Raw genomic sequence first — 23348 nt, forward strand, 5'->3', positions numbered from 1 at the left:
ATCTGTCCTAGTTTGCTAATGCTGCAGAATGCAAAACGCCAGAGATGGATTGGCTTTTATAAAACGGGGATTTATTTCGCTACACAGTTACAGTCTTAAGGCCACAAAGCGTCCAAGGCAACACATCAGCAATCGGGTACCCTCACCGGAGGATGGCCAATGGCCTCCGGAAAACCTCTGTTAGCTAGGAAGGCAGCTGGCATCTGCTCCAAAGCTCCGGCCTCAAAACGGCTTTCTCCCAGGACGTTCCTCTCTAGCAAGCTTGCTCCTCTTCAAAACATCACTCCCAGCTGCACTCTCTTTTCTCTCTTTGAGTCAGCTCATTTATATAGCTCCACCGACCAAGGCCCACCCCGAATGGGTGGGGCCACGCCTCCATGGGAACATCTCATCAAAATTATTTCCCACAGCTGGGTGGGGCACACTCCAAGCAAATCTAACCAACACCAAAACTTCTGCCCCACACAAGACTACAAAGATAATGGCATTTGGGGGACACAATACACTCAAACTGGCACAACATCTTTGGTTAAGTTTATTCCTAGGTACTTGATTTTTTTAGTTGCTATTGAAAATGGTATCTTTTTCTTGAGTGTCCCTTCCATTTGTTCATTTCTAGCATATAGAAACATTATTGACTTATGTGCATTAATCTTGTATCCCAAGATTTGCTTTGATAAATGTGTTTATTAGCTTTAGTAGTTATATTGTCAATTTCTCAGGGTTTTCCAGATATAAAATCATAGTATCTGCAACAATGACAGTTTTACTGCTTCCTTTCCAATTCGGATGCCTTTTATTTCTTTGTCTTGCTGGATTGCCCTGGCTAGCACTTCCAGCACAATGTTGAATAACAGTGGTGATAGCGGGCATCCTTGTCTTGTTCCTGATCTTAGAGGGAAGGTTTTCAGTCTCTCACCATTGAGTACCATGGTGGCTGTGGGTTTTTCATATATGCTCTTCATAGTATTGAGGAAATTTCCTTCAATTCCTACCTTTTGAAGAGTTTTTATCAAAAATGGATGTTGAATTTTGTTGAATGCTTTTTCAGCATCTATTGAGACGATCATTTGATTTTTCCCTTTCGAATTGTTAATGTGTTGTAGTACATTGATTGATTTTCTTATGTTGAACCATCCTTGCATGCCTGGAATGAACCCCACTTGGTCATGGTGTATGATTTTTTAATGTGTCTTTGGATTCGATTTGCAAGTATTTTGTTGAGAATTTTTGCATCTATATTCATTAGGGAGATAGGCCTGTAGTTTTCCTTTTTTGTAGCATCTTTGCCTGGTTTGGGTATTAGATTGATGTTAGCTTCATAAAATGAGTTAGATAGTGTTCCATTTTCTTCTTTGTTTGGAAAGAGTTTAAGTAAGATTGGTGTCAGTTCTTTTTGGAAAGTTTGGTAGAATTCCCCTGTGAAGCCATCTGTCCCTGGGCGTTTATTAGTGGGAACTTTTTGATGACTGATTGGGTCTCTTTGCTTGTGATTGGTTGGTTGAGGTCTTCTCTTTCTTCTCTGGTCAGTCTAGGTTGTTCATATGTTTCCAGGAAATTGTCCATTTCTTCTACACTATCCAGTTTGTTGGCATACATAGTATCCTTTTGTATTTTTTTTTAACTTCTTCAGGGTCCGCAGTAATGTCATCTTTCTCATTCATTATTTTGTTTATATGGGTCTTCTCTCTTTTTGATTTTGTCAGTCTAGCTAGGGGCTTGTCAATCTTGTTGATCTTCTTAAAGAACCAACTTTGGGTGATATTTATCCTCTCTATTGTTTTTTTGTTCTCTATGTCATTTATTTCTGCTTTAATCCTTGTTATTTCTTTTCTTCTACTTGGTTTAGGATTGGTTTGCTGTTCATTTTCTAGCTTCTTCAGTTGATCCATTAGTTCTTTGATTGTGGCTCTTTCTTCCTTTTTAATGTATGCATTTAGTGCTATGAATTTCCCCTTCAATACCACTTTTGCTGTATCCCATAGGTTTTGGTATGTTGTGTTCTCATTTTCATTCATCTCTATATATTTATCAATTTCTCTTGCTATTTCTTCTTTAGCCCACTGATTGTTTAGTAGCGTGTTGTTTTTGAATTTTCTAAGTCTCTGATGGTTATTGACTTCTAATTGTATTCCATTGTGGTCAGAGAATGTACTTTGAATAATTTCAATGTTTTTAAATTTATTGAGGCTTGTTTTATGTCTAGCATATGACCTATTCTGGAGAAAGTTCCATGAGCACTAGAGAAGAATGGTGTATCCTGGTGATTTGGGATGTAATGTTCTATGTATGTCTGTTAAATCCAATTCATTTATCAGATTGTTTAGGTTTTCCATTTCCTTATTGGTCTTGGCTGGTTGATCTATCTATAGGAGAGAGTGATGTGTTGAAGGCTCCCACAATTATTGTGGAAACATCCATTCCTTCCTTTAGTTTTGCCAGTGTTTCTCTCATGTATTTTGTGGCACCTTGATTGGGTGCATAAACATTTATGATTGTTATTTGTTCTTGTTGAATTGCCCCTTTTATTAGTATGTAGTGGCCTTCTTTGTCTCTCCTAACATCCTTGCATTTAAAGTCTATTTTATCTGAGATTAATATTGCTACTCCTGCTTTCTTTTGGCTGTAGCTTGCATGAAATATTTTTTTCCATTCTTTCACTTTCAATTTCTTTGTATCCTTGTGTCTAAGATGAGTCTCTTGTATGCCGCATACTGATGGTTCATTTTTTTTGATCCATTCTGCCAATCTATATCTTTTGATTGGGGAGTTTTATCCATTTACATTCAACGTTATTACTGTGAACGCATTTCTTGAATCAGCCATCTTATCCTTTGGTTTATGTTTGTCAGATATATTTTTCCCCTCTCTCTCTTAGTGTCCTTTAATATACCCATACTGAATCTCTTTAGTACTGAACCCTTTTCCACATCTCTCTCTTCTTTCTTTGCTTCTCTGTCTGTAGGGCTCCCTTTGGTATCTCAAGTAGGGCAGGTCTCTTGTTAGCAAATTCTCTCAGCATTTGTTTTTATGTGAAAAATTTAAGATCTCCCTCAAATTTGAAGGAGAGCTTTGCTGGATAAAGAATTCTTGGCTGGCAATTTTTCTCTTTCAGAATTTTAAATATGTCATGCCACTCCCATCTTGCCTCCATGGTGGCTGCTGAGTAGTCACTACTTATTTTTGTGCTGTTTCCTTTGTACGCGGTGAGTTGCTTTTCTCTTGCTGCTTTCAGAACTTGCTCCTTCTCTTCTGTATTTGACAGTGTGATCAGAATATGTCTCGGAGTGGGTTTATTCGTATTTATTCTATTTGGAGTTTGCTGTGCACTTATGATTTATGTATTTATGGTGTTTAGAAGATTTTGGAAGTTTTTCCCAATAATTTCTTTGAATACTTTTCCTAGAACTTTACCCTTCTCTTCCCCTTCTGGGACACCAGTGAGTCTTATATTTGAACATTTTATATTATCTATCATATCCCTGAGGTCCATTTTGATTTTTTAAATTTTTTTCCCCATTCTTTCTTTTGTTCTTTCATTTTCTGTTCTGTCATCCTCCAGGTCACTGATTTGCTGTTTGGCTTCCTCTAGTCTTGTACTATGAGTATCCAGAATCTTTTTAATTTGGTCAACAGTTTCTTTTATTTCCATAAAATCATCTGTTTTTTTATTTACTCTTGCAATTTCTTCTTTATGCTCTTCTAGGGTCTTCTTCACATCCTTTATATCATGTGCCATGCTCTTCTTCATGTCCTTTATATCCTGTTCCATGCTCTCATTGTTCATCTTTAGTTCTTTGATTAATTGCTCCAAGTACTGTGTCTCCTCTGATCTTTTAATTTGGGTGCTTGGGCTTGGGTTATCCATATTGTCTGTTTTTTGCATATGCTTTAAAATTTTCTGTTGTTTTTGGCCTCTTGGCATTTGCTTAACTTGATAGGGTTCTTTCAGGATATGTAGACCGATTCAAACCCTTATCTCTAATTTGTCAGATCTATAGCTTCTTGGAGTACTCTTTCTCTAACTAAACAGCAGGTGGCATCCGCAAGCCACCTACTCCCCCAAGCCAGTTCTCCCCCACTTTGTCTTTGTGGTGAGTGGGGGTGTGAGTCTTGTGGGGTCTAATTGGTGCACCAAGCTTGCGTGTGTAGTTGGTATTGCCTGCCCTGAATATGGGGCATGTGTCTGAGCATTTAGGGATGGGCGGCAGCTTTAATAATCAAATCTCCCAGGTGTTCCTGGAGATTTAAAGCTGTTGCAATAATCTAATCCTTCAGTTCAGTCTTGCCACAGTTTGTCTCTGCCACTTACCCACAAGTCCTTAGTATTAGTGTATGGTCCCTGGGACTTGCGAGTGGGTCCCTCTTCCAAGCTGTGCACTCCTAGGTCTTCTGCTGAGGGGCAACTGTGCTATGTCACAGGTGAGTGCTGTCCCCCAAGGGAGATTCTGGGCTGCAGGGCTGTGTAGGGGTGTTCCCAGTCTGCTGAAAGTATGGCTCAATGGGGCATGTTAATTTCCCCCTTTTCACACAGCTCCACCTTCCCAACTCCAGGACAATTAGCTGAGGGTGCGGGAAAGGCTATTGTCCACACCTGATATTGTGGTGTGTGCCTGTGTTGTTGGAAACACTTCCTGTCACACTGGGTTGTTTGGGACAGCTCTGGGCTGTGGTGCTGGGGCTGGGCAGGAACTTTCCCTACCCACCGGGAAGATGGCTGTAAGGCGATGCCCCCCTTTTCTTGGGAAGTTGTGGTGTTTAGTGAATTTTCTCAGCTACTGGACTTATTGCCTTTTGTCTCAGAGCTCTCTTAGCTCTGCTCTTGTCTGGGCCCAAATTCCAAGTCTTTGAGGCTTTCTGTAATGGGCTTCTTAGAGTAATTGTTTTAGAAAAAGAGAGAGAAAAAAGGAAAGGCCCACCTTGCAGATCTAATAGGCTACTGAAATGCTAAGAGACAAGGAGATTAGGGCCATTAAGGAACAATCAGGAAAGCAGAGAAATTGGCTCTTCAGACAAGGAAACTTGCCTTCTGGATTTGCATATGAGCCTAACTGCCTGAGCCCTGCCCTTCCCCTTTCTATGTTCACTAGAACTCCAAAAAGTCTCTGCTTTTATTTTTGGGTTTTCCTTGCTGTTTTTGCTAGCCCTGTCTCCTCTCCGCTGGGCTGACTGCTCCCGGATTCTCTGGTGTCTGTCTATCTGTTTGGAGTTTGGATCAGCCCTCTGAGGTTTCAATAAGAGCCACAACTGCAGTTCTCCCTCCTTGTTCCCAGCACTGATGGCCCCTCCTCCCACAGGACTGAGCCTGGCAGGGAGGGGCACAGGTCCCTTGGCCGCAAGAACTTACAGATTTTGCTGATCTCAGCTGTTCCACATGTTCATGAGTGTTGTATGAAGTATGCCCAAAGTCAAATTGCTCTCTGGTTGTCCGGTCCACACAGTTCCTGGCTTTCTACCTACTGCTCTGGAGGAGTAACTAAAACCTACACCTCACTACTCTGCCATCTTGTCTCACCTCCTCTACTTATGCTTTTAAGATTAATGCTTCGTGAAGAAGGGATTTCAGGGAGGCAGTAAAGGAAGCAGGAAGATAAGATAGGAAGCTACTGCAGTGGTCCAGGCAGGTTGTGTTAGTGGCTTGTACTAGGGTGGTAGCAATAGAGGCAAGGAAAAGAAACAAAAAATAACCTACCTACTATGCCCTGTGCTTCCTATTGTTTTAATGGGGTTCAAGTAAGCAAAAAGGAACTGATCTTAAGTATTAATACATGACAAGTTTGCTGTGTAAGAGTTTTAAAATGTATTTTATTAAATCTTGCCAATGAACCTATGGGATTGGTAGCCAATGAATGTGAATAAAGTTCAAAATTTGTAAAGTGCTGTATAAATATAAGGAGATGATATTATTACTCTTATTATTATTATAATCATTTATAAGCTTGGGTCCAGCCATGGAAGCTATGGTAACCCTGAGAATGACTTATGTTCCACATACCTTCCTTGAAGAGAAACTCAGCAGCCCACAGGAGACATTTACCAAGTATTTTCTTTAAGCTGTCCTTGAAAAAGTCTTTGCAGATAATCAGCTGCCATGTTTAAAGGCCAAATCTTGTCCATACAGTATACTATGTCTTTAAGAGTCATAGAGCACCATCTTTCCTTTGTTGAGTTGTAAAAACTAAAATAAAATGAAAACAAAACCTCTTGAACAACTTTGGATCCCACTACATTTTAAAAACATCCATTTGTTCAGTAGAATCATGGAGTGTCTTCAGTCTGCCAAGCAATAACACATGTTATGTTTTCAATGGGAGCTCAGAGTCTACTGGGGTGAGAACAATTAGATAGATGGTTACAATGATAATAGTAATAATGACTATAATTAATATCTGTTGAGAACTTACCTGTGCCAGATATTGTTCCAGGTATTTTATAGTTAGTATCTCATGTGATCCTCATAAAAACCTTATGATGTTGGCAATACAAATAGCCCCATTATACAGATTACTATTTTCAGATGACTCATGTGATAAGTGATGTGAAAGAAATAGCTTCATGAAGCATAGAGTGGGTATGGTGAATTTCTCTTTGTATAGAACTTTACAAGAATCTCTTATTTCTGAAAACATCTTAAAACTGAATCAAACTTCATCCCAATCATATAAATTGACAAGTGTAGATGTGCTGATGTAATCACATGTTAACAAAGAACAAACGCTATTTATTGACCAAAGTCAGTATTAAAGAAGAGAAATCAGAAATTTAGGAAAAAGTGGAGTTGGTTGCCAGAGGAAGTAGCATTTTGGTTTTAGCATTTGTTTCTGCTCCCAGTTAATAGAGATTCAGAAACTTTCACGTTACCTTCAGGGACATACATAACAGAAACCAAGTATCTGATTGGATTTATCATGTAGTATACAGATGGTTCAGATCTTTTATACTCCACACAACATTTTCCTTTTACTTTTAGAATCATCTGACTATAAATCTTTATTTAATCTTTTATTTTAGAAGAGGTAACATTTTACAGGTGAAGAAACTGAAATCCACGGAAATAAAATGACTTGCTCAAGGTCACATGACAAGTATGTTTGAACTGTATTTGAAATCCAGTTCTCCTGATCCTTACCAGTTCAGAACTTTTCCTTTATTCATTTATTCTTTCAAGTAATTAATGATTTATTCATTTGCCAAATTTATATATTAATCCACCCATTCACTTATTTAGTTATTGAATTTTTATTAAGTACTCACCATGTGCCAGATTTTGTCCTAAGTTCAGGGTTAGAGCAGAGAACAAAGCACAGAGGAAAACTTGCTACCATGGAGCTCAGGTTCTAATGAGTGAGATAGACAACAAACAAAACAAACAAGTAAAACATGTGTTATGTTAGATACTAAGAGGTGTTAAGGGTAAAAATAAGTAGGTAAATGAAATAGGAATTATGTGGGGAGGAGGGGCATGATATTTCAGATAAGGCAATGTGGTGGTTTGAAGCTATATGTACAAAAACATGTTCTTAAATCTAATCCATTCTTGTGGATGCAAACCCATTTTAAGTAAGACCTTTTGATGAGGGTACTTCAGATAAGATGTGTCCCACCTCAATCAGGGTGGGTCTTAATCCTCTTAATGGGGTCCTTTATAAGAAAATGAAATTGAGACAGACAGAAAGCCACAGGAAGCAAGAGTCTGAAATGGAACCTAGACGAGAAGGAAGAGACCAGGAGATGCCACCACGTGCCCTGCCATGTGGCAGAGGAGCAAAGGATCATGGGCAGCTGGTCTTTGGGAAGATAGCATCATCTTGATGATGCCTTAATTTGGACATTTTCCAAGCCTCAAGACTGTACGCTGAAAAATTCCTGCTGTTTAAGACAACCCATTTCATGGTATTTTTCTGGAGCAGCCTAGAAAACTAAAACAGGCAACAAAGAAATACCTTATTGAGAATGTGACTTTTGAGAAGTGACCTAAAGAATCCAGGGAGTGAGACTTACAGATAACTAAGGGGAGAGAATTGTAAGCAGGAGTAGCATGTGCTAAACGTTGAGGCACACATGTCATTGATACATTTGAGGTACAGAAAAGACCCAATATGGCAGCAGCAGAGTGGGTACGGGGAAAAGTAGTAGGAGAAAATATCAGACATGTACAAGGGGGCCAGAACCTGTACCGCTTCAAAGGTGACAGTTAGGACTTGGGCTTTTCATCTAAAATGGAAAGGGTACCCATGGAGGGTGGCTTTACATCTCAATACCATCCCATGATGCTGTGTATGTCCTCATTTCTTGATAGAACATGACTCTCTTTTATCAGAAAAATGGCATTAGCCAGGTCACAGAAAATAATAATGTACATGGTCTTTCACTTTATGAAGCTGATAGTTCTAGGAAGTGACAAGGAATATTAATTATAGAAGAAAAGAAGCAGGTAGAATTGATTTGGAATCCACTTCAAGAATTCAGTAGAAAGGGTGATAAGCCTTCTTTGTTAGTTCCATTTTTGAGAGAGACACAGCTATGTTTTAAGAAGTGGTAGAATAAATAACATTAAGGATATATCTTGAGTGATTGAAAAATCAAAGCAAGTTGGCATTAAGTCTTAAATTCTTATGCCTTTCTATATAAAAAAATCTCTGAAAGTTCTTAGCTCACATTATGTTCCAGCAAAATGAAATATGGCATTTTAATGAGAAATGTCATTTTCCTGGGTTATAAAAGGACAACAAAAATGATAAAGCCAATCATCACTATTTTTTTTTTTATTCCCTCTCTCCCATATAGCCAGTATTTCATTTTGATAAACTTGTCAAGCCCTTTGGTTTCTTTTGGGAAGAAAGAGATGTAAGAGTAGGAAATATTATTCAACATTTATTTTGAGCTGTCATTGTTTTCAATATTGAACAGATACAAGATGTATTTTCTCTTTGTCTCTACTGTTCTTTATCAAAATATTTAATAATAAATTCTATTATGGCTATTTTTTGGATCCTAGATGCCCTTTACAAATATTAGTTACTCAAACCTTATTGTCCCCTGAAGAGAGTAGGTTTGTGCTGGGTATAATTCTTTTATTGATAAGTAAATTGAAAAACCAAGACTCTATCACCTTGAATTAATTCAATATGATGACACTGTGAGCCACTGATACTTTGGTTGGATTATATGGTATATTTGGATGGATTGTATGCGATAAAATTGCATTAAAAAAAGACTATCACCTGTCAGATAGAGAAAGGAGCAGAAATAGAAAGCTCATGTTTGCTCCCTAGGTTTTGCATCAGTACAGAGCATACTTTATAAGTGCTGTAATCATCCCAGAGAGAGCAGATGCATTGGGTAGACAGGAAACAATTGGGAGAAATATGGGATGTTCACCTACATCACGGTAGACCAGAGCTGAGGGCACTATTGCCTGCTGGTTAGCTCTAAGAAAGCCCTGAAAGGAGGTGGCTATATTAATAAGGAAGTAAGACATCCTTCCTTTAACAGATCAAAGTGAATATTATATTACCGACTCCCTTTTGAGTAGTTCTGGCCCATTAGAGTCATAGGGTGATTTATACACTCTAATCAGCCACCTGGGGAATTTTATGTTCACCTGTGCAGCCAATTCACTAGACAGTGGACATATAATAATCTCAAAGGGGAGCATTCTTGTCCAAAGTTTGTGGAACTCAGAAGAAATTTCCTCCCCCAGTTCTGCATTTCACAAATGCCTCTGATTCTTTCCCCCTTCCAAAATAACACCAACAGCATCTACCTCATATAAAGGTCACCAGTAGCAGGTGTGGAGAAATGAGTGAACATTATCAGGACAGTATATTTCATATTTCATTGCAGATTCACTTCTAATTCTGGGAAACCCATGTAGAGTCTTGGACTCATGTTCTTCAGCATCTGCTTGTAAACATTGAAGATTCTAGTTGAGAAGTCAAATATTCAAAATGCTATGGGTAATATACATCTACCAGAGGAATGCTAAAATATTCTAAGACAGTGGAAGAAGAGGTTGTCATACAATGGCTATGTTTGAAAGATAATGAAATGCAGACTGGAGAATTCTTAAATGACTTCCTGCAAAATGACAGAAAGTTGATATATGGTTTGAAACAGCTATGATTCCAGACCTCCACTGCTTAAAAGGGATGCCCCAAATACATTATTTAGAATCCTTACTGATTGTTTCATTTATCCATACTTGGTTTGCTTATATCATTCTCCAAATAAATATCTTCTCCTTGTGTCAATATTTACTCTTCTGAGATGCTAGCATTTTAACAATAGAGAGGAGACCTCAAGTAGTAGTCACATAGAGGTTATCAAAAATTTTGGGAGGATAACCTAATCAATTCAGATTAATCTCCATGATATGGTGACAAATTATTCATCCAACCATCCCTCCATACATACTTCAGCTTGTATGCATTTAAATTAGCAAATACCTACCATATACCAAGTACTGTATGTTTTTCCCCTATTCTCCACCTGGCTAGTCCATATTCATGTTACAAAACTCAGTTGAAGAATTATTTCCTTCAGGGATCCTTTCCTGGCATCCAGTCTGATCTAGCAGTCCTCTGCTGTGCTCCCATAGAACAGATGTATGTCTTTATATATGCACTTATGATCCTGAGATGTTTTTACTTTTCTGTTTCTCTCCACTAGACCCTACTCTATGTGAAGAGTGAGGCCATGTTTTTGTTTATTATAAATATCTCTCATTTGAGAAGCGAATACCTTGAACTTGATCCTGAAAGCATTGGAAAGACACAGAAGACTTTTGTACAGGGAAGTGATATGAACAAATTTGTGTTTCTGAGTGTTCACATGTGCTTCGTTGGGCACTATGACTTTTAGACAGTGGAGATGGGCAGGAAGAACATTTGAGAGGTTATTTCAGTGATGCAAGAAACAAAGCTCTAATGAAGGCAGGACATTTGAGGAGACAAAAAAAAAGATTCTAAGGTCAGAGCATTTAGAGACTTGGAGACTAAATCTACTCTTTCTTTCACTTCTTATATTTAATCAAAGATATACCCTTGGGTTTCTGTCTTGCACTTTTGAAAGGACAGTTGTACAAGTATCTGAAACAGGAAATACAATAGGAATATGCAAAATATGATGCATTCAATTTTGAATTTTCTGAATTTGAACTCTTTATTTGTACACCCTTTAGGAATCTCAGAATGGAAGGAAGCATGACATCATGCAGGAAGAGGACATCACCTGGGAGGTAGGGCTTAAAAGAGAATCCCAGGAATAAGAATGCTAAATGACAAGAAGGGGAAAAGGCAGTGTAGAATTATTGAACTGGGCATGACACAAGGGTAGAACACGAGGAGTCACCGGTTAAGGTTAAATTATATCTTATCTCATTCTTTCATTGTTTTCATTGGATCTTACCCATCAAGGGTTCATATCTTCCATTTCTTGATCTATGGCATGGATCTTCTCAGTAACATGTGCAGAAAGAACTGTCATCTTCCAACAAGCATTCAGCAAAGATAAAATATTGGATGAGATTTTTTTCTTTTCCTTCCTGTTCCTAGCACGGTGCTTTCATTATAAACCAATTCTTGCTTTCATTTTCCATCTGAAAAACTCTATTCACTGTAAATAGAAACAAATAAAACCCTATATAATACAAATGCATTCAGGGTGCTCATTGATTCGTTGGCTGATGATATTGAAGGATTATTTTATCAGCCTTGAAGGAAATATTCATCACCATTTTGGCAGCTTTGTCACTCCTATTTGTAAGCATCCCTTATGTTTGAGTGAAAAAGGAGGGATGAGCTCTTAAATAAGAAGGTAAAGATGAAATCATTCTGGGCTTCTTTGCCTAACCCCTCAAATGAAAAAAAAAATAATTGAATAATATTGACCTACAAATGTCAAGGCCAAGTTGTTATCTCATTTCCTGTAAACATGTGGATGATGATTATATTTTCCTTGAGGCAAAAGATAGAAAATATCAGGTCACGCTGGTAATAAAGTTTGGTCCAGTTGAAGTTGCTGTTTCAGAACTCTTGTCTCAGTTTTGGCAACTGAGAAATTGGTCTGAAGTCTGTGACACATCTAAATGTGAAACTTTAACAACAAATGGACTTGTATGCTTGTCGTAGGCAATGCACTTATGTGCTAGAAGAGCAGTGAGCTTTGCATGAGAAGTCCATAGAAGCTTCTGAAGAATAGTACAAAATTATGGAAAGCTTAGAAGTTATTTCTTGATGCTGTGATAAATGATGACATGCTGTTTCAAAATGAGATGTGGGCTTTCTTTCCTTACAAGATTGCAGAATATTAGGCAAAGGTGATGGCGGCTACAAGTGGTCTTTAGGAAACAGAATTTCTACTGAGCATTTCAAGAAAAATGTCTATGAACTCTCTACCAGCAGAATAGAGCAGGTCTGTATACCTAGTTTAGAGCCAATCCACTCGTCCTTGCTCCCATGCATTAGATTCAGTGCTACTTATCCAGAATGTTCCAACAGCACTGTTTGCCAATCAGTGTTCTATAGAGGGTGTACTAAGAGCCCAAAGAAATTATTCTTTTGTTGCCTTCATATAAAAGGAAGCCAGAGTTACTGGGTTTAGGCAGAAATACTGTATTTCACTACTTTGCTGCAGCAGGGAAGACACAGATGTCCAATCCTTGTGTCTTCTTGTGGCTGTCCAAGCTCCTTTTTAGAGCTGAGAGTTTAGACAGTAACTCAGGCTGTTTCTCCTTAATGGCAAACAGCTGCTTAATTCAGCCCCAGCGATTAGCAAAGGAGAGGTGAAAAGTCAAACATATCCATTTTCAGGGTCACTTATGTTTACAGCAATCAAGGAAGCATTTGAAATATATTTTTGCTAAAAAATTGAGAAATGAGTCCCCAGAGAGTGGAAATGGCATGTTTAACAACACTGTATGAGACAGTGTTTATTGCCTTTTGACAACTGTTTTCTGTTCTTCCTCCTTAAGGGTTCCTTGTAGGATTGTATTTTCTGGTCTTCTTGAAGATAGGTGTGATAATGTGATCATGATCCAATGGAAACTGAGCAAAAGTATCTCTATTACTCTCTGATAGAAATTTGAAGAGTTAGAGGGTGAGTTGCCTTACCCACTTTTCTATCAGGAAAATGGGGAAGCAGGAGATGGAGCTTCCCTTAGTGCTGTGTATAGCCTGAAGTTAAGGTTCAATATTATATGCTGCCTTGACATCTGGTAACATCAGGAATGCTTCATATGTAAGGCCTGCTGTGAATCTCATTTGTCCAGGGTCACCTGTTTTGTGTTCAGGCATCCCATACTTCTAGGGCAGGAATCCTCTCATGGATAGGGTGGAGAAGATGTAAATAAAGGCTCCTGAATAAGGACAACATAGAGCAGAACCTCCCACCTGACCCATGTTGGGCAGGTGGAGCAAGCAAATAATAAGCCTCTTGCTCTTTTAAACCAGTGAGACTTGGAGGCTGTTTTTCATTTCATTTTATTTTTTATTTATTTTGAAATTTATTTTTTTTATTGTAGCATCATCTATCTGGAATGAAATATTCATCTAGTAAGTGGTAATGCCAGGGACAGAATCCAAGCCTCCTGATTTGTAGTTTTGTATAAAGCTGTGTGCAAAAATGTATATCGATACATCTGACCAATCACATGTGACTAAGGGAATAAGCCAATAATTGTGTGTACCAGAGGAGGAATATTTATGGCTTTTAGAAATCATGCATGGCCTTGATAGTAACATCCACAGTTTAGATGTGATGGAGAAGGATAGCATTGTCCTGAACTATGAGTGCAGATGGAATTCTTCTATTGCTCCTCAGTCTTGCGTCTATCTCCCTGTAGGTCAACCCCAGCCCCTTTCCCATGTCAACTGGGTATGTGTGCTGGGGATGCCTATGTTTACGGTATGGTAACAGTGGCTTAAACAAATAAGGATTTACTTTTTTATCAAATATTTAGAGATGGGCAGCAGTTTTGTGATGTCATTGGTCTGGATTCTTTTTCTACAGTGCTGAGCATGTAGGTAATTTTCTTCTCTGTAGTACTTAGCAGGTGGGCCTTTATACTTACGTTTGATGGATTGTGGTTGCAAAATGGATGTTGAAGCTCTAGTCATCATAGCCACATTTAAAACAGGAAAAAGGAAGGGACAAAGAAGGATGGTGCTAGCAGAATTCTCTTTAATCTCGTTGGCTGTGACTATGACTTGTGCCCACTCCTAAGGGAAAGAGAGACTGTGAAACTGTGGCATAAAATTTCCATGATTGGTTCACACCAATCCATCCCTTGGAAGGGCACATATTATCCTGCAGAACAAAATTAGAGTTCTTTTTAGCAAGGAAGGAGAAGAGAATTTGTATAATATTTGTTAACACCAGATGTTCACATATATTCCGGGTCCTGAGATGGAAGATGATGTCACCTCAGCACACCTGACAGGTGGTGCACTGCCCAACCCCCATAATTGTCGATGTAAGAGCGTGGGAATAGAATGCTTTTCAAGATAATGAAAATTGTTTATAGGATCTTCTCCTAGAGGTTCATGCCAAACTAGCAACATTTGTTTCCATGAATTAAAGCTCTTGAGTCATGTTAGAATAAAGATTTAGAGTGCTTGACTGCACAATATTGATAGAAAACTACGGGATTATGTTCAGTGAGAGATGTAGCTTGTTAATTTCAGCACTTGCTGAATTCTCAGGAGCAGTTGCAAGCACCAGGCTTTGGATTCAATTATATCTGGGTTTGTCTCAAGGATTTGCTTTGTTAGCTGTGTGACCAAGAGTATAGTCATTCTATCTTGTTGGTCCTCAATTTTCTTGCATTTAAATGTAAATTATAACCCTAAACCTTAGGATTTGCAACCAAATAAAATTAACTCTATAACAGGTAACTAATATCTAATATCTGTATCTGTGAGTAACATTATTCCTAGGTTCCTCACAAAATAAAAGCACTGGGGACAGCTTAGAATGAAGTTCAGTAGAAGGGAAGCAGTGAGAAGGTTTCATGTTTGGATAGTAAAACTTGGACCCCATGTTCCACCAGTAATTCCGTTTTGCCTCACTACTTCAAACTCTCTCCTTAACCTTTGGGAAAAAAATTGGAGGAAAAAATCCCTCCTATTTCTTTTTATTTCTCTAAGCCTCAGCTATTAGCTTTCTAACTGATTCTTTAAATTATTCTTTGTGCCATAGTGTTGTATAATTTATACAGAACACTCTCTTCTGTCTTCTCCAAAGTGTTTGGGGAGAGGATTTTATTTGAAAGCTGTGACACAAAATAAAGCAGCATTGTACCAGTGTCTTGCATCTTTAATAAAGTTCCACTCAAACAACATTTCAGTAAATGAAATGTACCCGTGAATGACAAATTTTCATATATCAAAGGGATGCTCTGACCTGCTCTGGGACATAAAGTATAATACCATAATAGAGCCCAGAGGTTTGTGTTGGATTTGATTTGACTTTCATTCTTTTCTTCTAAAGGAAGATTACCTACTTTCCAAAATAATGATCATAAGAGTAAAAATCCCATCTCATCCAATGGCACCAAAAAAAGCACCATTAAGATGGAAAGCATTCAATGACACTGTTACTTTCCAAGCTTTTGGGGGAAAAAATACATACAATCACAAACACACAAGGAGGGGAGAAGGGGGCTTTGTAACCTTTAATTATTTATAAAACATCTCCAGGAATGTTCTATGTCTCATCCTGAAAAAAAAAAAAAAAAAATGTCAAACAGGAAACAAAGAACAAGGGGAGAGTGCCTGAAGGACTTAGTTTAGCATGAGTAGGATTTATAATCAGAGACATATATTTGTAGGTGGAGTGATTTCATGTCTACGGAGAGCCATTACAGCTAGAGAAGGCAAATGGAGTCTCCGTTTTGGTGGAGGGAGATGGGATAAAAATACCCAATAGCTATGACAGTCCCTTCCTGATGATAAGCACCATGTGACACCACTGCTACAAATCAGCCTGCCACCTCCTCATTCCAGGAGGAGCTGCTTATTATTGGGAAATGATGGTCATTCAAGGCTATAAAAATGCAATATTTGCCTTAGAGAGGAAAGAATTCCTTTTTCCTCAGGCAGGCATCTCCATGGTGTAAATCAAAAGGCAATTTGCCAACAGCTCTGTTGTCATACAATGCTGGCTAGGAAACCAGGATGTATAAGGTAGTGCAATTTTGGTCCACTATGGTCCCTTTCTTTTAGAATTTGAAGACATATTAATCCCCAAGTTCAGGAGTCTTGGGTTGAAAGGTAAGTATCCCATGGAAAAATAATAGCTAAGAGGTTATCAGCTAATTCAGAGGGCAAAGGTCCTATGATGGTGAGATGCAGATGATAGGAGTAGGGAAAGAAATCAGGAAATGACCAGAGCAATTCTATCATTTGTTTGATGAGGACTAGCTTCATTTAAAAGTGGGCAGGGGAGACAGTGATCACTTTTCCATTGCCTTTAGATTCTGAGTTTCTTCCTCTCCTCTAGTTCTTGCCTTTGTCTTCAGTCTTGTCAAGTAAACTTGGCAGTTTGAGGAAAAGGTAACTGCTTCCCGTATTATTTAAACCTGGGAGGGAAATGGCACATTCATTTAAGAAGGACACTGATAATCTTTGGGAATTCTGCTACCTGCTAGGTACTCTGTTAGGCACCTGCACATAGCTGTGGCCTATAACCCTAAGGGAACCTTATAAAATATTAGTATTCTCATTTTACAAAAGAGTGCAGAAGGCTTTGCAAAAGAAACTTGTTTGTTCATGCCGGTGTAACTGGTAACTAATATACAATATTTGAAACCAAATTTCCCTACACATATTGCATAAATATTATTTTCAAGACTGGGAGCTTGTATACTTGGCCCAATTTGGGTCAAGTGGTGACCTGAGGGACTCACCATCTGAGCCCTTTCCCAGAATGTAGAAGGCAGCTTACCAAGCTCTGCTACAGAATTCTGTGTGAGAGAAGTCAAGTTGTGACGCCTGAGGCAAAGGATTCTTGGGTGTAGGACATATGGTTTAGTACAGGTTTCCTAGGGAATAGGCGACATTCACATACATGTAAGTGGGAGTACTCCAGGAGCCAAATGTGTGCTCAAGATAAGTCGCATATGCAGAAAGGATCAGGGAGGTACCTACACTTTGACCTTGAGCTGTTCTCTGAACTCATGGCATGGATAAGCCCTGAAGGAGAAAACTCACACTAGTCAATTAGCAACTAGGGGGAAAGGTGTTTTTGTTTTTGCTTTTTGTTGCTTCTTTTGTTTGTTTTTGTTTCTTTATTGTTGCTGTTGTGAGCTCCTGGCATTCAAGGAAAGTTCTGTCGTAACACCATAGCTGGATATAAACTTAAAGAAGAGACCCCTTAGGGCCTAAATTCCAGCAATAACACATTAAAATATCAAAATATCCAGATTACAACAAAGATTACCAAACATACAAAGAAACAGAAAGTGAAGGTCCAAGCAAAGGAGGAAATTAGCGCATTAGAAACTATCAGTGAGGAGGATCATACCCAGGATATACCAGACAAAGACCTTTGAAAAATGGTTCCCAATATGTTCCGAAAGCTAAAGGAAAACATGGACAAAGAACAAAAGGAAACCAGGAAGATGACACAGATGAAAACAGACATGGCAGTTATGAAAAGGGTCCAAACAGAACTGAAGGCCACAGTTACAGAAATTTAAAAGTCTTTAAAGGGCTTCAACAGCAGATTGGAGCTGGTGGAAGAAAGAATCAGTGAACTTGAAAGTAAGTGAAATCATCCAGGGTGTAGAGCATATGGAAGAAAAGAATGAATAAAAGTGCAGAAAGCCTGAGGAACCTGTGGGATACCATCAAGCATATCAATTTATGATATGAAGAGAGAAAGGAGAAGTGAGAAAGAATGGGACAGAGAGAAACTATTAAAGAAATAATGGCTGAAAATGTCCTCAATTTAACAAAAGACATGAGTATACACTTTCAAAACACTCAACAAACTGCAAGCAAGATAAACCCAAAGAGACTCATGCCATGATATATTATAATCAAACTGTTGAATGCCAAAGATAAAGAGAGAATTTGAAAGCCTCAAGAGAGAAACAATGTTTCACATACAAGGGAGCCTCAATGATATTAAATGTCAGTTTCTCATCAGAAACCATTGAGTCAAGAAAGCAGTGGGATAACATATTTTACATGTTGACAGCAAAATATTGCCAGCCAAGAGTTCTATAACCAGAAAAACTGTCTTTCAAAAATGAGGGAGAGATTAAGATATTTCCAGATAATCAAAAGCTGAAGGAGTTCATCACCACTAGACCAACCCTACAAGAGATGCTAAAGACAGTTCTGCAGGTTGAAAGGAAAGGACAATAGACAGTAGGTTGAAGCTGCATGAAGAAATAAAGGTCTTTGATAAAGGTAATGACATGGGGAAATACAAATGCCAGTACTCCTGTCTTTTTGGTTAGCAACTCCACTTTTTTACTTCCTAAGGATCTAAAAGGCAAATGTGTAAAATGTAATGATAGATCAGTGGTTTGGGACTCATAATGTATAAACTTGTAATTTGTGAAAATAACTACCTAAAATTGGGGGGGGGGTGGAGAGCTATAGGATCATGATTTGTGTATACCATTGAAGTTAAGTTGGTCTCAAAGTAAATAATGTCATTACAGATTTAGGATGTTAAATTTAAGCCCCACTGTAACTACAAAGAAAATATCAGATACTATCAAGCTCACAGAGACAGAAATTAGAATACACGTTTCCAGGGGCCATGGGTAGGGGGAAAGGGATTTAATGGAAAATGGGTGTTAAGGTTTGTTTTTTGGGAGATGGGAAAATTTTGCTAGTGGAAAGTGTTGAAGTTGTCACAATATAGTGACTGTGATTAATCCCACTGAATGGTATGCTTGGGGGTGGTTGAGGTGGGAAAGTTACATCATACATATGTTCCCATAATTAAAAAGAAAAAAAGAGCAACTAAAGATACAATGACAATTAAATGCAATACATGATCCTGGACAGCATTTAACAAAGGAGGAGAGAAGGCTCAAAAGGATATTATTGGGATTTATGAAAAATGGAATATAGATTGCAAGCTTTATATCAATGTTAAATTTCTTTAACTTGATAACCGTACTTAAGGTGGATATATAAGTGAATTTCTTGTTCTTAAGAAATGTACATGGCAGTATTAAGTGTTCAAAGAGCTAATGTGTACAACCGACATTCAAGTGTAAAGCAAATGGATTGATAAATAGTTTACAGGCAGACAGATAGATGCATTGTTGGATACAGAGAATGATATAAATGTGGCAAAATGTTAAAATAGTGGATCTGGATATCTGGTGGGAGGATAAAGGTATGTTGGGGTTCTCTGTATGGGGGTTGTGTTACTTTTTGTTACTGTCCTCTAAGTTTGAAATTATTTCAAAATAAATTTTCACATGCACAAAAAGAAATACTCAATAAGAAAACAAAGAACTGAATCACAAAATGAGCAAAAAGCTGACAAGACACCTAATCAAAGAAGTTATACAGATGGCAAATAGGCATGTGAAAAGGTGCTTAACATCATTTGTCATTTGAGAATTGCAAATTAAATAAACAATGAGATACAGCTATACACTTATTAGAATGGCCAAAAAAAACAAAAAAAAACAAACGGACAATAGCAAATGCTGACGGGGCAGACCAACAGGAACTGGCATTTTTCCTTGGTTGGAATACAAACACTAAGCCACTTTGGATGACATTTTGGCAGTTTCTTACAAAATCAGGATCAGCAGTTATACCACAACTAGGGCCTATCAACTACCCAACAGATTTGAAAACTTATGTCCACACAAAAATCTGCATACAAAAGATTATAGTGGCTTTATTCATTAATTGCTAAAAGCTGGAAGCAACCAACGTGTCCTTCAAGAGGTGAATGGATAAACAAACTGATGCATTCATATTACTATTCAGCGAGACCAAAAAAAAAAAAAAAGAAAAAAAACCAACACAAAACAGAAAACAAACTCACAACTCACCCAAAGACATGGAGGAACCATAAATAGATTGTTAAGTGAAAGAAGCCAGTCAGAAAAGTCCACATACTATATGATTCCAATTATGTGAAATTCTGGAAAAGATAAAACTACAGAGACAATATAAAGCTCAGTGGTTTCCAGGGATTCAGGGGGAGGGAGGGAGGGATGACTAGTGAAGCACAGGGGACTTTTAAGGTGATAAAATTATTCTGTATGATATTGTGAATACATGATGTTATGCATTTCTGAAAACCCATAGAACTTCATAGCATAAGGAGTGAATTTCAATGTATGATTATCCATGGGGGTACAGGTTAACAAATCTGAAGCCACTTTACATGAATGCTGGAATTGAACAATTAAATAAATGGATAGTTGATAGTGGTAGCAGGTTTCTCACTATTGGAGTGAGAGATCACCAATAAGCAAGCGGAGAAGGTTCAAATCATCCTTGTGGCAATGGATTAGAGTTTGAGACATCAGCATGAACCCATGTCTAGCTTATTATAGATACAGATAGTAACATATAAAAATATTTATGTGTCCTTCAAGCTCTGTCTACTGATAGGGCCTAAAAGCAACTATACCTCAGTAGCAACAAGCACATCTGGTGCACAGATCTGGTTTTCTATTTTTTAACCATTCTTTAATAAAAAGAACCAGGACTCTTTAGTGAAATGCTGATTCTAAGATGGGGACAGAAAATATATATAAAAACAGCCTGAAGTACCATGTAGTACTCAAAAAACACACAACAAAAAAAAAGCAAAAACAAAACCCAACACTAAAAATCTAAAACCAAACAAAAACAAAGCAAAATACCAAATAAAACAAAACAAACAAACATGTGCACAGCAGTGGAGATGTATCAAAGAGATGCAGGAGTCAAACGAAAAATCTCCCAATGGCCAAATATTTTGAACAGTAAAATATATTGAGTGGCATTGATTATAACCCAAAGTATAAAATAAATATCCATGAGTCCACACTGATAATAAGTGAATGGATAAATAAAGGTAGGAGAAAAGACAAATCTCCCATGTAGAAGAATCCCAAATAATTTATGTAGATACTCACACTTAAGGAGATGGAGCATAACTTCCTGATCTTTAATTGTGAGCTGGGAATAGTGGTTGTTTTCCAAAGAGTACAGTATGGAAGAGGAGAATAAAAGAGCAGAAAAATGAGACAAACATTACCTCAAGTTTGTTGTGCTGGTTTGGATGTATTATGTCCCCTAAAACGCCATCATCTTTGATGCAGTCTTGTGTGGGCAGACATATTGGTGTTAATTAGATTGGAATCCTTTGAGTGTTTCCTTGGAGGTTTGCCCCAACCAACTGTGGGTGATAACTCTGATTGGATAATTTCCATGGGGGTGTGGCCCCGCCCATTCAGCATGGGCCTTGATTAGTTAGCTAGAGCACTATATAAGTTCAGACAAAAGCAGTGAACTTGCTACAGCCAAGAGGCACACTTTGAAGAATGCACAGAAGCTGAGAGAGTAGCTGCAGATGAGAGACAGTTTGAAGATGGCCATTGAAAGCAGACTCTTGCTCCGGAGAAACTGAGAGAGGACAAATATCCCAAGTGCAACTAAGAGTGACATTTTTGAGGAACTGCAGCCTAGAGAGGAATGTCCTGGGAGAAAGCCATTTTGAAACCAGAACTTTGGAGCAGACACCAGCTACATGCCTTCCCAGCTAACAGAGGTTTTCCAGACACCATTGGCCATCCTTCAGTGAAGGTACCCGATTGTTGATGTGTTACATTGGACACTTTATGGCCCTAAGACTGTAACTGTGTAACCAAATAAACCCCCATTATAAAACCCAATCCATTTCTGGTGTTTTGCATTCCAGCAGCATTAGCAAACTAGAACATTTGTTGATCAAGGTTTAACATCAGCATTTATGAGTTGTGTTAATAGGAGGTACGCACATGGCACTTTACCTCGCCAGTCTTCTTCCCCAAAACACATTACCTCAGTTTAACCATGAGGAACAAACATAAGACAAATCAAAATTGAGGGACATTCTACAAAACACCTGACCAGTTCTTATCAGTCTTGGCAAGGTCACACACACAGAAAAAGGACATCTGAGAAACATCACAACCAAGAGGACCTTAAAGAGATGTGGCAGCTAAATGAAGTATAGTATTCTGGATGGAATCCTAGAACAGAGCAAGGATTTTAGTGAAGAAATGAGGACATCTGAATAAAATATGGACTTCTGTTCATAATAATGTATTGATGTTGGTTCATTAATTGTGACAAATGTACCATACTAATGCAAGATGTTAATAATAGAGGGAACTGAGTATGAGGTATAAGGAATTTCTGTGCCACCTTCATAATAATTCTGTAGATCTAAAATTGGTATAAAATAAGGAATTCATTAAAAAAAAAATGAGAGGTTCCACATAGTAAATGACTAATACAGTGAGTGAAAAAATACCCACAATAAAATACATGATGAAAAATAATAGTAATGGGGAATCTCATTGGACTTTTCAATAGCAGTACTGAAAATCTGGAAAAATGGAACAGCATCTTTTGACTTCCATCGTGACCCCTTCCATTTAGAGAATGTAAAAAGAGCAGGGTGAAGTGGGGATCTCCTAACCCATGGGAGAATTGGCAACTAAATCTATCTTTATGTGATCTCTAAGCAAGCATTTCCAAAAGCATGCTCTGCAAAGCACTTTACCATGTGTTAGTGGATATTTAGCCAAAATAATTGTGCCATGTTAACATTAATTTGGAAAATGATGGGTGAAACAAAGGTAAACTTTGGCTCTAGTGACCTGATTTGTGAGCCTCTGAAGCGAAAATTGGTACAGCATCCCCAGACATATGTGATGAGGGAGTCAGGTTTTCACAGAGCATCCCAGCACTTTGGGAAATACCACCTAACATTCTAAGTATTGGACACTGGTTAGCAGAAATATATGTTTCTAAACATTATTTCCAGTTAACTAAAACTCTCAGTACAATTCAAAAAAGGTCAGGATTTCTAAGTAATACTTATGAATTAAAGGGAAGCAAAACATTCCAATAATTAAATTAAGTTCATAAAGTGAAGGAGGAGGAAGAGGAAATGTGGGCAAAAGGGAGAAGGGACCTTTAAGAGGATCATGTTGGCTCAAACTTTCATTTCCTGACCTTTCTGAACCCACATCATTAAGGCTCTTTACTCTTTTCTAGAGCACCTGTTATGTTCAATGAACTATGGCTGATGACCAGAAACGTGATCTCCGAACTCCACTGGGCATTTGCTATAGGATTTTTATTTCTGTTCGTTTTGTTAAC

The sequence above is a fragment of the Choloepus didactylus genome, chromosome 15 (assembly GCF_015220235.1).
Source record: "Choloepus didactylus isolate mChoDid1 chromosome 15, mChoDid1.pri, whole genome shotgun sequence".
Classification (NCBI taxonomy): domain Eukaryota; kingdom Metazoa; phylum Chordata; class Mammalia; order Pilosa; family Megalonychidae; genus Choloepus; species Choloepus didactylus.